At 40.1% G+C, this 14,271-nt stretch overlaps 1 pseudogene; it reads left to right on the top strand.

Moving 5' to 3' along the window:
• Positions 1 to 459: 459 nt before the first annotated feature.
• Positions 460 to 1,008, top strand: LOC149267662 (DNA replication complex GINS protein psf3-like; annotated as a pseudogene).
• The last annotated feature ends 13,263 nt before the right edge of the window (positions 1,009 to 14,271 follow it).

Below are 14,271 nucleotides of genomic sequence, written 5' to 3'. Positions count from 1 at the left end.
GCGATTAGCAATATATGGCAATTTGGTGCGTCGGGAAATGGCAGAATTTGAGGAATGTGATGGCGTAAGAATAAAATGGAAAAAGAAGCAAATAAATGTATATTACCCACTGCTGCTATGTACACACCTTTGAAGAAATTGAAAGCGTCGGTGTTACCATACAACTGGACATGGTGGGATGGAGTTTGCGGACGTTGCTTAAATCTCAGGTCGCGAATAAGGAGCAACCTCTCTTTCAGTAGGATCCTGATCGAAGAGCAAATCTCTGAATTCACTTATGCTTGTGTTTACTGACTGGTATTACACTCCTCGCTCCAGCTTGTTTGAATCATCTCCGGTCCACTACAATACCACTGGTTCACAGTTTATGCGTTCTCAACTCATTTAATATCACCGAGCTCAATGTGCCCAATCCAAAATTGAAATTGAAATCCATCTCCCACCCAACGACGATTGAGTATGGAAGATTACTATGACATCGACCACATTCTCATGGAGCAGGAACCGGTGTCTATAGTGTTTTGGGTCGGCGCAAACGGAGCGGGCCTCTTAGATCCTGGATCTGAAAATAATAGTGTAGAAGTAGGTGCAAAGGTCGAGCTACCCTTCTAGTTGGCCCATGATTTGTGCACTAGATAAGCCATCTCGATCAATAATCCAACATTTTATAACCACAGGATTAGGAAGGAAATGCAAGGTTATACTGCTTGTGTCAACCTCAGAAGTCGATGCCCCTACTTCTATGAGCTAGGATGCAAACTTACACCTTTAGTTTCAAATAGAAGTCTTGGGTCTTTTCTTCTCTACACATTGCGTGGGCATTTCAAAGACATTCTTTGCAAAGCTCATAGCATCGCTTTTTCTACGACAACAAAATTTTTACAGCTTCTAATGAGGGAAGAAAGCCAATTGTTTGATGCATCTTACACTTTAATGAGAGCTTTCAAGAAGTGGTGACTTGAGGGCCCAAGATTGGAGAAGGCATCTGCGTGGAGGCACCAGTTTTGAAAGAACACATTGTTTCTTGCTTCCCAAGAATGCTAGGCTTCACCAGTAGCGCCAAGAGACTCATATCCAGGAAAATTGGCAGAGGGACAGAGTCATACCTCCAGCAGACTTGTATCCAGGAAAATTGGTAGAGGGACAGAGTCAGACTTCTAAAGAAATGGCAGAAGGGAGTTACAAAATGGAGCTGGAATCCAAAATGGTGCTGGAGAAATGACAGAGGTTGCATCTAGAATTTACCTGAGAAAATATTCATGAAATGCAGAAGTGATGACAGAAATGACCTACACAGAAAGGCCATAAAACAAATGGCTCAAAGTAATTATGCAGAGCAAGAATACGCCTGCTCTAATACGATGTTAAACACACACATGGAAGCAAGAGAATATGAAAGATAAAACATGAGAGTACATTTTTTATTAACAAATGATACACATTTATAGTACATGGTGTGACCATTAGGTTCCACATCCCAAGGTCTCTTGGACTTCATTTGTCTATTTGGCTTCCACACTAACCCATAGAGGATTAGGTGTCCAACACTTTCCACAACTAGCCCCCCTAGTTAACCAGGGGATTAGAGGGGGGGTGGAGCCCCCCCTTCATTGCGTTGATTGTGTAGTGGGAGGGTCACAGGTGGGGCAGCAGCCCCCCTTGTACAGGGGGTTTGAGGGGGGCAGTTAGTCCCCCTCTACGGGGTCTAGGGCAGCACTCTAGGGAAAATGTTTTTGGACCTTATATTAGGTGGGGAAAACCTACCTATGGTTTTGTGCATGGTTTTCGCACATGGTTTTGGGCGCGATGGTTTTCGGTCCATGGTATTGGATGCTTCAGCATGTATATATATGTATTGTAACATTGAAAGGAATATAATGAAAAATAAAGCTGGTAGTCCCGGTTTTGGGATCCTGGGGAAAATCTCCACGTATATGTGTTTTATGTGTTATGCTCTCCATTGTTTATTTTCTGCGTTTTAGAATTTGTATGCAGGTAATTTCTTTATGGGGTTAAAACCTACATGGGTAAGGACACTTCTTCTCAATTCAGTAGTTAAAGCATTTAGATTGTTTTTCTGTGCATTTATTGTTGTTGTATTCCCTACGCTCTATTGGGGTTTTCAACCCAAGACCCTAGGGTGTTCCCATCCGCAATAGAATTGGTGACTCTGCTGGGGAAAACATTCTTGTTTTTCCTAGTTTGGGTTGTTTGTTCTCAATCAAGGTTTGTTTTATTGATTGCTTTCTTTTACAGTGTTATTTGACTTATTATCTTCCCAAGCATCAAGTCTGATCTTCTGGATCAGGCCTTGATTTTTTATTTTTCTTAATTGAGCCTTGTATACACTTTTTTCTTGGGATATAGTCGCGTATACATGCAATTTTCCTCAAATAGACTCACATATACACGAGTTTCCTGTGTTTGAAACGTGTGTGCATGCCTCTATGACTTTACATAGTCACGTATACATAATTTAGAATTGTTTTTTCAAAACCTTTCACCCAGTTAGGTTTGTTTCCTCATGACTTCTTCTATTTTCTCGTCATCCACTATCTGTAGAACTTTGTTCTCTTGCAAGTTCTCATTTTCAAATCTCCTTCTCAGTAAAAAGACTAGTTGGACTAGGATTGCTTCTTGAGCAAGTTTCTCATTTGTGTCGGGTTCAAGGCTTCTGTCTGAAGTTCTTGGATGTTCTGGTTTTCCAGAACAAGAAATTGGTTTTGATTTTGTTTATAACCCATATTTCAAATTTCTTTTCTTTGCTTTCCCTTTTAGTTGGCCTTGTTGATTTTTGTGCTTTTTGAGGGTCTCTTTGGAAATTTTGAGAGCTTTTTCTTTTTTAACATTTTGTCAGTTTGCTAAAGTATTTTACTACTGTTCAGATCGATTTGTGCAAGTTTGTAGTCCTTCTTGTTTCAAGTTTCATTTATTAATGAGTTTTATAACTTGAAAGGTATAAGGACTCCTTGTGCTTGTTTCTTGATCTTTGAAATTTAGTAGTTCTTTTTTACCTCGAAAATTTCTTTAGTTTACTAAAAAGAAAAAGACAAAAAACATAGCTTTTTCTTTTCTTTTTTCCAAGATTTTGGTTTTTTATTTTCATTTGTTTTGTTTTTGAGCAATTGTGATCTTTATAAATATGTTTTGTTTGCTTTTGAGGGAAATTTTTTTTTAATTTTTTTTTCTCTCTTTATTGTCAAGTTGGCTTATTGACCTTATAAAGAAGCACATGTGCTTATGGTATGCATATTCATAGGATCTTGCATCGTCATTTAAATTTTCATTAGGTTAGTTTTCATCATAAGCATTCTTAGTCTTTTTAGATTTTGAGTGTGTGTGGAGTGTTTCTGAAAAGAAAAGAAAAAATATATTTTGCTCATATAAGTTTTTCGTAGAACCAAGTAGAAATCCCTCTTCATCGAAAGAAAATAACTGCATGCATATAGTTAAGTCTCTATTGGTTTATTTTGTGTCAAAAACATCATAAGTTTCACTCTCATTGTACCCTTGACTTAAAGAATAGCCCTCTAAAATCAAGTGATTTAATAAGAAGAACTAGAACATTTTAATTTGTCATTAACAAACACGAACAAGTTTAAGTTATTTAGGGCCTTGGAATAGGTGAGTGGAGAGTTAACTCTCCAAGACCGCTCAAATTATCAAACGTAGAAGTTGAATAACGAGTGAAATCTGGTGTCATTAGAAAGACTGGGAAAGCTCCGTGACTGGGAGTTAAGCACGAGGGAGAGTGAAGACAAGGAAGAGAGATACCCCCTATCCTACTTGTTGGATCTCGCCTCATGACTGTTCTGCCTGGATTTTGATACAAACTAGTGCCCATAGTTGCCTTTCCTAGGGATCACATAGGTGGTTGCGGAGGGGAATCCCGTGGCACCTAAGGTAGACATTGCATCACATTCATTAGTACTTTTGGAGGGTACCCTTGCGAAGCTTGGGTGCTTGCACCGGCAAAGTCTATTGTTTGGAGGTCAGCGTAGCTATTTTTGTTACCTTCGTTAGTAGTCTTGGGTCATCATCGCCCCAGACTATTTTCGGAAGGTCCTTGATTTTCGCTTTCTTGTATTTTAGTGTCTAGTCCTCATCATCCGAAGTGGAAATATGTGGAAGTAGTTTGATTGAATGTATCTTTAGGGATTTTTTAGAGAATTCTCTTTGCTCCTAGTTAACCTAGCTTTACAAATTTTCTTGTCTTTAATTAGATCTCTTTAAAATAATTAAAAATGGCTGATCGACCAGCTCGTTGGTCTAGGAGGCTTCGTGGGCTTTCACCTACGAGTGTTGAGTCTTCTCCTCGAAGGCATAGGAGAAATTCTGCCAGTGATTTTCAATCAATGGCAGCAGATGTAGCGGAGATTGATCCTCCAGTTGGAGTGTTTGATTTACAAGATAGACCTGGCACAAGTAGAGAGTTGGAGAGGAACGCTCGAGTTCTTTCTAGAGTCCTATTTCGGTCGGAAGACGTTATTGAGGTCAAAGAGCTTCTTGAGTCTCTTTTGACTCCAAATTATCCTCTTCCTCCTGATCACCCAGACATTTTATTATACGTTGAGACTCTGACCAACATGCCTTCAAGCCTAGGTTTCTTTCAATCTTTTCCTTCGATGACCACTGCTAGAAGCATGGCATACACCATGAGTGCTGCTAGTATGCAAACTCCTGTATGCATACAAGGAGGATGAACAATTTACATACCTTTCATTACTCCTAGCACTGCCATATTTGGCTCTACTTCCATTCCATTTTTGAGTGGGGGTACTCAAGATTTTACCTCTAGCATTGACTTTTTCCCTTTTGGAATGCCGACCAATGTTATTCCTTCGATTCCGTTAAGTATTCCATTAGCTTCCTCCACATCCATGAGTTCCATGGCAAGTGGATCAAATTCTTTTCAGGGTTTCCATTTTGGGAGTGGTCATATACCACATTCCAACCCATCTTTAGGATAAATACCTTTTCCCTCTATGGGTCAAAGTTATAATCCTTTTCAAGGTTGCACAAACCCTGCTGTTAGTGGACATAGAGCCAGGAATCAATCTTACTTCAGCCAAAAAGGGAATATTCCACATTCTTTTGTTAGTCCATTCTAGAACCTTTCTTCCTATGCTCATGCATGGAACCCTTACCAAGGGCTCTCTGCTCCTTTTAACACCTTTCCAGAGGGAAATTTCACTAGCTACGGAAATGTTTCGGTAGGAGTTGATCAAACTTTGGTTTTTTCTAGACCACAAGGAGTTCCTTATGGTTCAAATGGGTCTACGAATTACTTTAGGAAACTTGGCGCCTTCACAAATCCAGGGCATTCTTTTAAGAACATTAGGAATTTTTCCCACACTGGGCGGAATCCTTAGGGTCCTCCACGACTACCTTTTTTGGCAACATTAAGCTTGCCAGATCTATCTAAATTGACTAATGATCTGATTATATATAACTCTGTTTGGCCTCCGGTCCCAACTAAAATTCCCTCAGATATACCGAAATTTGAAGGGAATACTGGTGAAGATCCAGGTGACCATGTAACCACTTTCCACTTATGGTGTTCGTAAAACTCCCTAATAGATGATTCAATCAGGTTTAGATTATTCCAATGTCCCCTAAATGGAAATGCGGCTAAGTGGTACATTGAACTCCTGGGGGGAACCTTTGCTTCTTTCAATGATTTGGCTACAATATTTTTGAACCATTTTCAGTTGTTTGTCTGCTATGATGCTAGAACTGAGCTATTGACTAATTTTCACCAGGATCATGCAACCCACATTTTGGATCGCATCCATGAATGGAGGAGAAGGAAGAGGATCATTAAAGATGATGTTAGAGTCGGTCTTGTCAATCCTTCGTCAAAGATCAAAACTATTTCTGCATTTTATTTTTAGGTGTCTCGCCCCATCCACTCAGCTGAATTCTGCTAGGGGCATGCCATAATTTGATGGAAGGGTCTTGTCAGTCATTACCCCTCATGTATTGCACTTGCTGGCTTAGGTATTTTCATCAATGTTTATTAAAGTCCACGATAGTCAACGTTTGATCTTTTAATGGAAAAGAGTCATTTCAGTCATTAGGTCTAGGGATTTGTCAATTTGGTCTTCTACAATGTCCAATAAAGCCAGCAGGCCAGAGGGAGGCTCTTACAAAGTTGTGATTCAAATATTTTCATCGTCATGTTGATAGATTATGACTGTTCTTCAAAACTATGTTTTGAAGAAAAGTCAACAGTTTGTCATTTGTGATAATTTTCAAAAGTTTTCAGTTGATCTCTTCAGGCGCAGCCATGGTCTCCTTTGCCAAATTCCATGTCAGCTACCCCTGCAAAAAATTGCCAAAAATTTCATCATTTTAGTCAAAAAATCAAAAAGGAAATGTGAAAAATAGAGTTTGCATTAAAGTGTGAAAAGTGCCAATGCCAAAACATTACAAAAATGGGTTTTGGAGAACCAAAAATCAAAACCATGTCTCCATGTCTTTATAACAATTTCTCCATGAGGGTCAGTGACATTTTGGATGCCAAGAGCACAAAGGAAACAATTCAAATTGAATCTGGTGAGCAAGTGCGCATTTTGAGTGAAATTGGTTGAAGCCGAGCGGGCGCGGCGCACAGAACACTTGGCGCGGCGCATTGGAAGCGCGCGGCGCACTGGGAGTTTTTGCCCAGTGTAAATCTGAATGGGCGTGACGCACTGGAAGCACGCGACGCACTAGGTTCTTGGCGCGACGCATACAGTCTAACACCCAAAAAATGACTGAAATTCCTCCAAATCACCATTGAATTGCTTGGACGTGCCAGGTAGGGTCAACATCTCGGTGGTTCATCCATTTTTGTGTGTTGTGTGATGGTGGTTTATGGTTCCAAATGTTTGAAACAAAATTTCCAAACCCTACCTCTAAAAATCCTTATGTCAATTGCTGTTAAGGGTTGCAAATTCATCATTTTGTTACCAAGGTTCCCCTGCCATCCCATATGTCCCTTTTTCCTTCATTCCCTTTTTCCTTATACCATATCCCTTTGAATGTCATTGTTCCCTATCTCCTAAAATTACTAAACCATTATCCCCGATCCCCTTTCAACCATTGCCCAATGTAAAACCCCAAACCCTACCCTATGCAAAGTTCCCAAACCCTCTTACATTGCCCTAAACAAAATCTATCCTAATACTCCTAGTCCCTTCATATTTTCCCTCCCTAACAGTCCCTTGTTACATTTCTTCCTTGGTGACAGATTTCAACCATATTACAACAGCAGTCCAATACAGTCTGGCGACCAGCATTCATTTCTCCAAGCATTTTTCATAGCATCAATTATGGCATCTGAGCATTCATCGGATTATGAAATGGAAACCCAAAGTGACTCATCCTCGGAAGAACAGGCTCCCCGGAGGCCTCATAAAAGTGGCAGACATGTTAGAGAAGAACCAACCACCCTTACAGAATTGCAGGCCTGCCCTCTTGCTATGTCGTGTTTCCAGCATCAGTCATGCTTTGAGTTTTGTCAAAAGGTGGCTAGTGTTCGATTTCATCATGAGTTGGCTCGTCTTTTTGTGCTGCACTTACATGGAGATCACACTATCTTAGCTGGTGTCACTTTCACACTTACACCAGAATCTGTCTCATTAGCAACTGGCATACCGAATGTTGGAGAACCATGGAACAAGAAGCAGAAGATTGATCGGTAGCATTATGAGCCATACATTAAAACTGGTTTCTTGAGGCAGCTCAAACGAGTGTTTCCATTCCGATATCTGAAAGATGAATATGCTCCACTAATGAAGTTAATCATGAAATATTTCAGCTGTGAGGGACGGTTCTCTCGTTTATATGCTTATCACATCAGGTTGCTCATGCATTTCACCAGGGTACGGATGATGAACATCCCACATTTCATTTGCCGGAACATAGAGAGGATGAACACCTTTATGCAGCACAAAACCCCTCAGCAGCAACTTAACAGTGTTTATCATTTTGCTCTTATTAAGATTTTGGTGGTTCATCAGCTTGGATTACAGGGCATTACTTGGGATGATTTCATCTCCCGTGACCTCTTCAGAGCTTCACAGGGATTATCAGAGGTCAAGCATGAGACAGGTGGTCCTTCTCATCAGTATGAGTGCCATGAGACCGCTAGTGTGCCGGTATTCATCACATATCAGAGGGGCGCTAGACATTTGTTCGCAGCAGCAAAGCGAGTGTTATCTCCACCTGGGGTGGAAGGGGCCTCGCTTCTGACATCAGCAACATAGGTACAGGACAGAGGCAAGGAGCCAATGCATGATGAGGGGCCTTCAGGTGAGTGAGAGACTGATTTCATCCTCGTTGAGGGTGATGATACTGACAGGGAACCACAGAGTGTAGAGCTGAGAGAGATCATTCAGGAGCAACAGGCAGACATTGATGCCTTGTCTACCACCTTGGATAAAGCCCAATGGACTATACAGTACTTGGAGCAGAGGAACAAACAACTTGAAGATCAGCAAGCCATCATGGAGATACAAAACATCAAGGAAAATCGTCAGGCTGCCTAAAGAGGGAGGATTGAATTCACTTCATTGGAGCAAGAGATTAACGATGATCGAGAGTCTAATCTTGAGAGAGTTAATATCCACCTAGAGAGGCTGCTGGACAAGGCCGACAGAGACAATTCATTGCTGAGACACATGGCTTTCCACTACATGGCGTGAAACAAGGTTTGCAAGGCGCGAATCAGGAGTCTAAAGGCAAAACTAAAGAAGGCAAATAGGAAGCAAAAGAAGCAAAGGGAGCATGATCATCTTCAGATGTTGGCCGAAGCCTCTTTAGCCTAGCATGACACTTAATGAAGAAGCTCCAGCCCAAATTTCAAGAAATTTTGGGCATTTTTGGCATTTTTGCAAATTTTGGTACAAAAACAGGGTTTTTCTCCCGGTGCACTGCGCCATTGGCACGCGCTTATGCTAGGGAGTTATAAATTTAAAAAAAGATATGTTTTTGGGTTCAGCATGGAAAATCATGACTTCTGGTGCATGGCCAAGAATTTTGGGAAAGTTTTGAGTCCTCAGGAGGTCAAAAACACTCACAAAATGACCTTTCTACCCCTATTTTGACACACAGGAAGCAGTCCTGGGAGATTGAGGTTTTGGAGAGGAAAACGGGCACCAAATTCATAATTCCACTTGGGTTGGAAAGTAGACGGGTAGGGCTTTCCAACAAGCACACTTGGGCTCAATTTGGACTTCATGAAGTGCCTCAAAACCCACTCCAAAGTGGCGCGATGCATACAATTTTTGGCGCAGTGCACAGAGACCCAAAGGCCAAAATCACTTCCGCTCCGTGAGATTTCGATTTGCAATTTTCTCCTAGTGGGCCCGCTCATTTACAATACGTTTTTCCTGGCATCAAAGACATAGTTTAAAAACAATTTCATTAAAGGTTGGCTTATATCCAAGTGGAAAAATGAAGGTGAACAGTCGCCCAGAAAATCCACACTCATGTTCCCTTTGTTTTAATTTGTTCATCATAGAAACTAAATGTAACTGCTAATGGTTGGCTTTTCATTTCCTGGGTTGATCAACTTTCTCATAGCAAAACTTATTTATTGTATTGAGAGTCATTTTGTAAAGGGTTGGTTGGAATTTCTGGGAAACTGTGGGAGAGAAACTCAGTTACTCACTGTACATTTTGACAGAGAATTAATGAAAGGTTGCAGCTCTGGTTCATGAGATTCCTGTGGCGTGAGTTTAGCAAATGTATTTTCTTTCTGTTTCATATGTATTTCGTTATGTTTCACAGTTCATTAAAAATCATTTCCAGTGAAAGCTTTTAAGTAAGAAAAGGTAGAATTCAGTTCGCTGCTCTGCTTTGGGAAAGTTTTCACGTTCTATGTTTTCTTTTGTTGAAAAGGATTCATGTATTTATGCCCTTTTCACCCTCTTAAACAATCTTTCCACTTCATATTATTTCAAATCTAATTGCTAGACTTGCTGCCTATCTTGCCTCACGAAGTAATCTGTGTCTTTGAGTTAAATTCTCTGCTCATTGCTGGTCCTTGGTCCCATACAGCCTAGAAAACTCAGTAATTCATCAAAATTCCTCTTTCATATTTATTTACCTAGCCTAAAATCAGTATCCATTTAAGTCATTCTCAGACCCTATTCGTTTATTTTTTCACTGAGCGTGACCCAGAGAGAGCCCTCTCCTGTCCTCGTAGGGCTAGCTACGAGGTTGAGTGTGGTTTGTGGTTACCCTGAATTTTTCCTTCTTTCAGTCTAAGGCAGATTTAGGCCCTAACAGATGATATTCCACAAGAATTACTTCTTGAATGGTTTCTTAAATCTTCACAGCCCAAGATCTCTACGGATGTGTCACTCTCTGGTGTGTTCACCGAAGAACAGGCTATTTTTGGGGCCCAACAGTTAGAACTTATATATTATCAATTCGGGGTTCTTCAAAAAATAATTCCTAATGCTCCTAGGTCCAAGGTTGATATATCCAAGCCGAAACCAAGTCCCCATACCGATGGGCTAGTTGGATCGATCGATGCTAACATGGTTAACCTGCTAAATCAATTGCAGTAGTTATCTTTACAAACTGCTTCTTCTATGCACGCATTGCCATCAGCATCTATGCCTTCTCAACCTATGTCTATAAATGTCATCCAAACTTCTAACCCCAAAGGAAACCAACAATCCAATGGGAAGAAGAAAGGATGAGGTAGGAAAAAGAACCAGGATGGGAAGGGTAATGCAAACAAACTCGACAATGATGTTGGAGGGGGTAGAAAAGAGTCTAAGAAAAAAGTAAAATTTCCATGCAAGTTGTGCAATGGAGATCATTTGACTCATCTTTGCCCTAAGATCCAATATGCTCAGTGTTTGTTGGTTCAGCAAGGGTCTTCTAGCTCCAAGGCTGTCCTAACTAACCCTTTTCCCCAAGGGCAACAGTTACTTGCTGGTGTGAACTCTAGTACTAGTGCCCCTGTAGGGGGTAACCAAGAAGGGATAATACATCAAATGTCTACATGATGAGCTCACATATTGACGTTGCTACACAATCACGTGACTATAGTGAATCAAAATCATCTAAGAGTAAGTCTTCTTCCGATGCTTCAAAGCCACTCCATATCGAGAGGCCCTTTGTTGAGTCTATACCTCGGATGCCGAAAGGCTCCGCAAAATGATTGACCATTAACCCTAATGCTAAGACAACCTAGAACTACTCGATTATAGAAGATCTTGCTTAGAGTCCTTGTTCTATGTTGGCATTAGAGGTACTCTAGTTGTGCCCCATGCAAAGGTGTACATTACTCACTGCAATCCGAGCAGTTGATCCAAAAAATTCTCTTGTGCTTACATTCGATATGTCAAAGATGAAGAAGATACTCTAGCATCATATGGCTTTCTAGATAAAGTCTACATATAGAAAGACCAATATCTTTCGAATTGTTTTCGATGAGGAGCTTCCACATGTGTAATGTCCATATCATATTGGAAAGCTATTAGATCACCTCAAGTTGTTCCTTCACCTACTCTATTGACAGCACTTGATGGTCATTCTCATAGGTCGCATGGGATTATTCTAGCTTTTCCCATTTGTGTTGGGGGAAAGGTGGTGAATATTGAAGTAGAAATAGTCGATGTGAATCTAGATTACAACCTCCTTTTAGGCAGGAATTGGATTTATGAGATGGATGCTATTGTATTGTCGTTATTTCGCATCCTTTGTTTTCCTCATGAAGGGATAATTATAAAGGTTGATCAGATGGATTATTCTCCGAGTGACTCCCACGCATCTTATGAGTCTATTTTTCCATTAGTGCATAATCCCAAGCAACCTATAGAGAATTTAGGAGTTGGAATATACTCTTCCTTAATGGGTACCTTTGATCTTCCTGCTCCTTCAGCGAGAATTAATGTTATTTCATCCTCCAAGGCACCTTCTCGAAAAGAGCTCTTTAGAACTCATTATTTTTCAGACCCTTGGCCCTCACCCTCATCTACCACCACATTAGATGAGGAGTAGGTAGGCGGAATGCCATGTCCTATGTCTGCAACAGAAATTTCTTATTAGTCTATTGTTAACTCTGCAGACTCCGACCCTACTCCTTTTTCACTAGAGGAGCTGGATGGAGATGTCTCTCCAGCTTGGACTCTCGATTCGAATTCTGCTTAGGATTTCTTAGATACTGTCTTGCCATATGAAGAAGAAATTCTTGAAGCAATGACGGGTGTTGAAATACCATGGAATGATTTGCATCATCATTCATATTTTCTCCCTCATTTGCGAGAAGTAGAATCAAGTTTGTCCAGTCCTTCTACTAGTGATGTTCATGTAGTTTTAAACCCTTTAGCCCTAGCACAGTTTTCTGCTGAAGGTAACATGTCTGTTATCTCACAAACTGTACTAGTGAACATCTCTAGGAATCCCAACATTATTGAAAATGTCTTCATTGGAGCTTACTGTTCCCCTGAAGAAATTCAAAATTATACCGATCTCTTTAAAGAGTTTCGTGATGTGTTCACTTGGTCTCATGAGGAAATGCCTGAAATAGATCCATCTATTATCCAACATGAGATCAAGACATACGAAAATGCCAAAGTTATTCATCAAAAACTTTGACCGGAAAACCCTAGAAAAGCAACAGCTATCAAAGCTAAAGTCGAGAAGCAACTTAAGATGGGTTTCATATACTCTGTTCCTTTAACTGAGTGGGTCTCTAATCCAGTCGTTGTAGACAAAAAGCAAGGAAATATTCATGTATGCATTGACTTTCGGGACCTAAATGAGGCTTGTCCTAAGGAAAATAACCCCACGTTTTTTATTGATCATATTATTGATGAATGTGCAGGTAAGGAGATTTTTTCGTTTATGGATGGATTCTCTAGTTATAATCAATTACTATCCATCCAGAAGGTCAGCACAAGACAAATTTTGTTTGTCCCTGGCATACATTTGCGTACAAAATCATGCCTTTTGGCCTAAAAAATAGTCGAGCTACTTTTCGGCAGGCCATGCAATATGCTTTTCATGACATCAAGCAAATTATTAGAGCGTATTTGGATGATTTAGCTACTCATTCTAGAAAGAGAAATGATCATCCTAAACATCTTCGATTGATTTTTGAATGATGTATTTTTTATAAAATCCGGTTGAATCCAAATAAGTGTGCTTTCACCGTCATATCCGGTCAGTTGTTGGGATTCATCGTGTCAATAGATGGGATTCATGTATATCCCTGCAAGGTTGAGGCAATACTTTAGTTGCCTCCCCCGTCTTCTATACATCAACTTCATAGTATCCAAGGAAAAGAAAATTTCTTGAGGAGACTTATATCTAGTTACGACGAGACCACAAAATGATTTATGCGATTGCTTAAGAAAGGGGTCCCATTTTTATGGGATGATTTCGCGCAAAAATCTTTTGATGCTTTGAAAAAAGAATTAACCTCTGCTCCTTTGTTGAGTCCACCTCATTATAGTAGAGATTTCCTCTTGTATCTCGCTGCAGCAGAATCAACTATTGGTATGGTTCTGGTTTAGGAAGATGATGCCTTGTGTGAGCATGTAATCTATTATCTGAGCCGAGGCTTGGTTGGTCTTGAAACTCGCTATTCTCCCATAGAGAAATTAGCTTTGGTAGTTGTTCATGTTGTCCAAAAGCTTAGAAATTATTCTACTCTAAAATTTTTTTGTCTTAGCAGCCGTCAATCCATTTCAGCTTGTTCTTAGTAAGTGAGTGACTGGGGGAAAATATAATAGATGGATTATCATTTTACAAGAATTCGACCTCGAATTGATGTCGGCTAAACATAAGAAATATTTATTATTTGTAGAGTTGATCTCAAAGCTGGCTTATGAGGAAGAAATCTTTTATGAGGAAAATTTTCCTGATGAACATCTATTTCTTATTTCCTTGCAAGATCCTTGGTATGGAGATATCATTATATATCTCTAGACTTCAAGGTTTCCACCCGTTTTCTCCAAGGATGAGCGTAGAAAATTGCATCACCTTGCTAAAAATTATATTATTATAGGTCACACTTTATATCGTCGTGGGATTGATTCAATTCTTAGACGTTTTTTAACCTTGGAAGATGCTGATTCAGTGCTTAATGATTGCCATAGTGGAGCTTGTGGTGGTCATCTATCTGGGCTTGCTACAACCCAAAAAAATTTGCGAGTAGGCTACTTTTGGCCTTCGATCTTCAAATATTGTATTGAAGTGGTCAATAGATGCCATCCTTGTCAGGTTTATACTTAGAAAATGTGCGCACATCCAACTCCGCTT

The sequence above is a fragment of the Pinus tabuliformis genome, chromosome 6 (assembly GCF_031772625.1).
Source record: "Pinus tabuliformis cultivar Carrire ecotype Pingquan chromosome 6, CPIR1, whole genome shotgun sequence".
Lineage (NCBI taxonomy): Eukaryota > Viridiplantae > Streptophyta > Pinopsida > Pinales > Pinaceae > Pinus > Pinus tabuliformis.
This window is presented reverse-complemented; position numbering and strand designations above follow the sequence as displayed.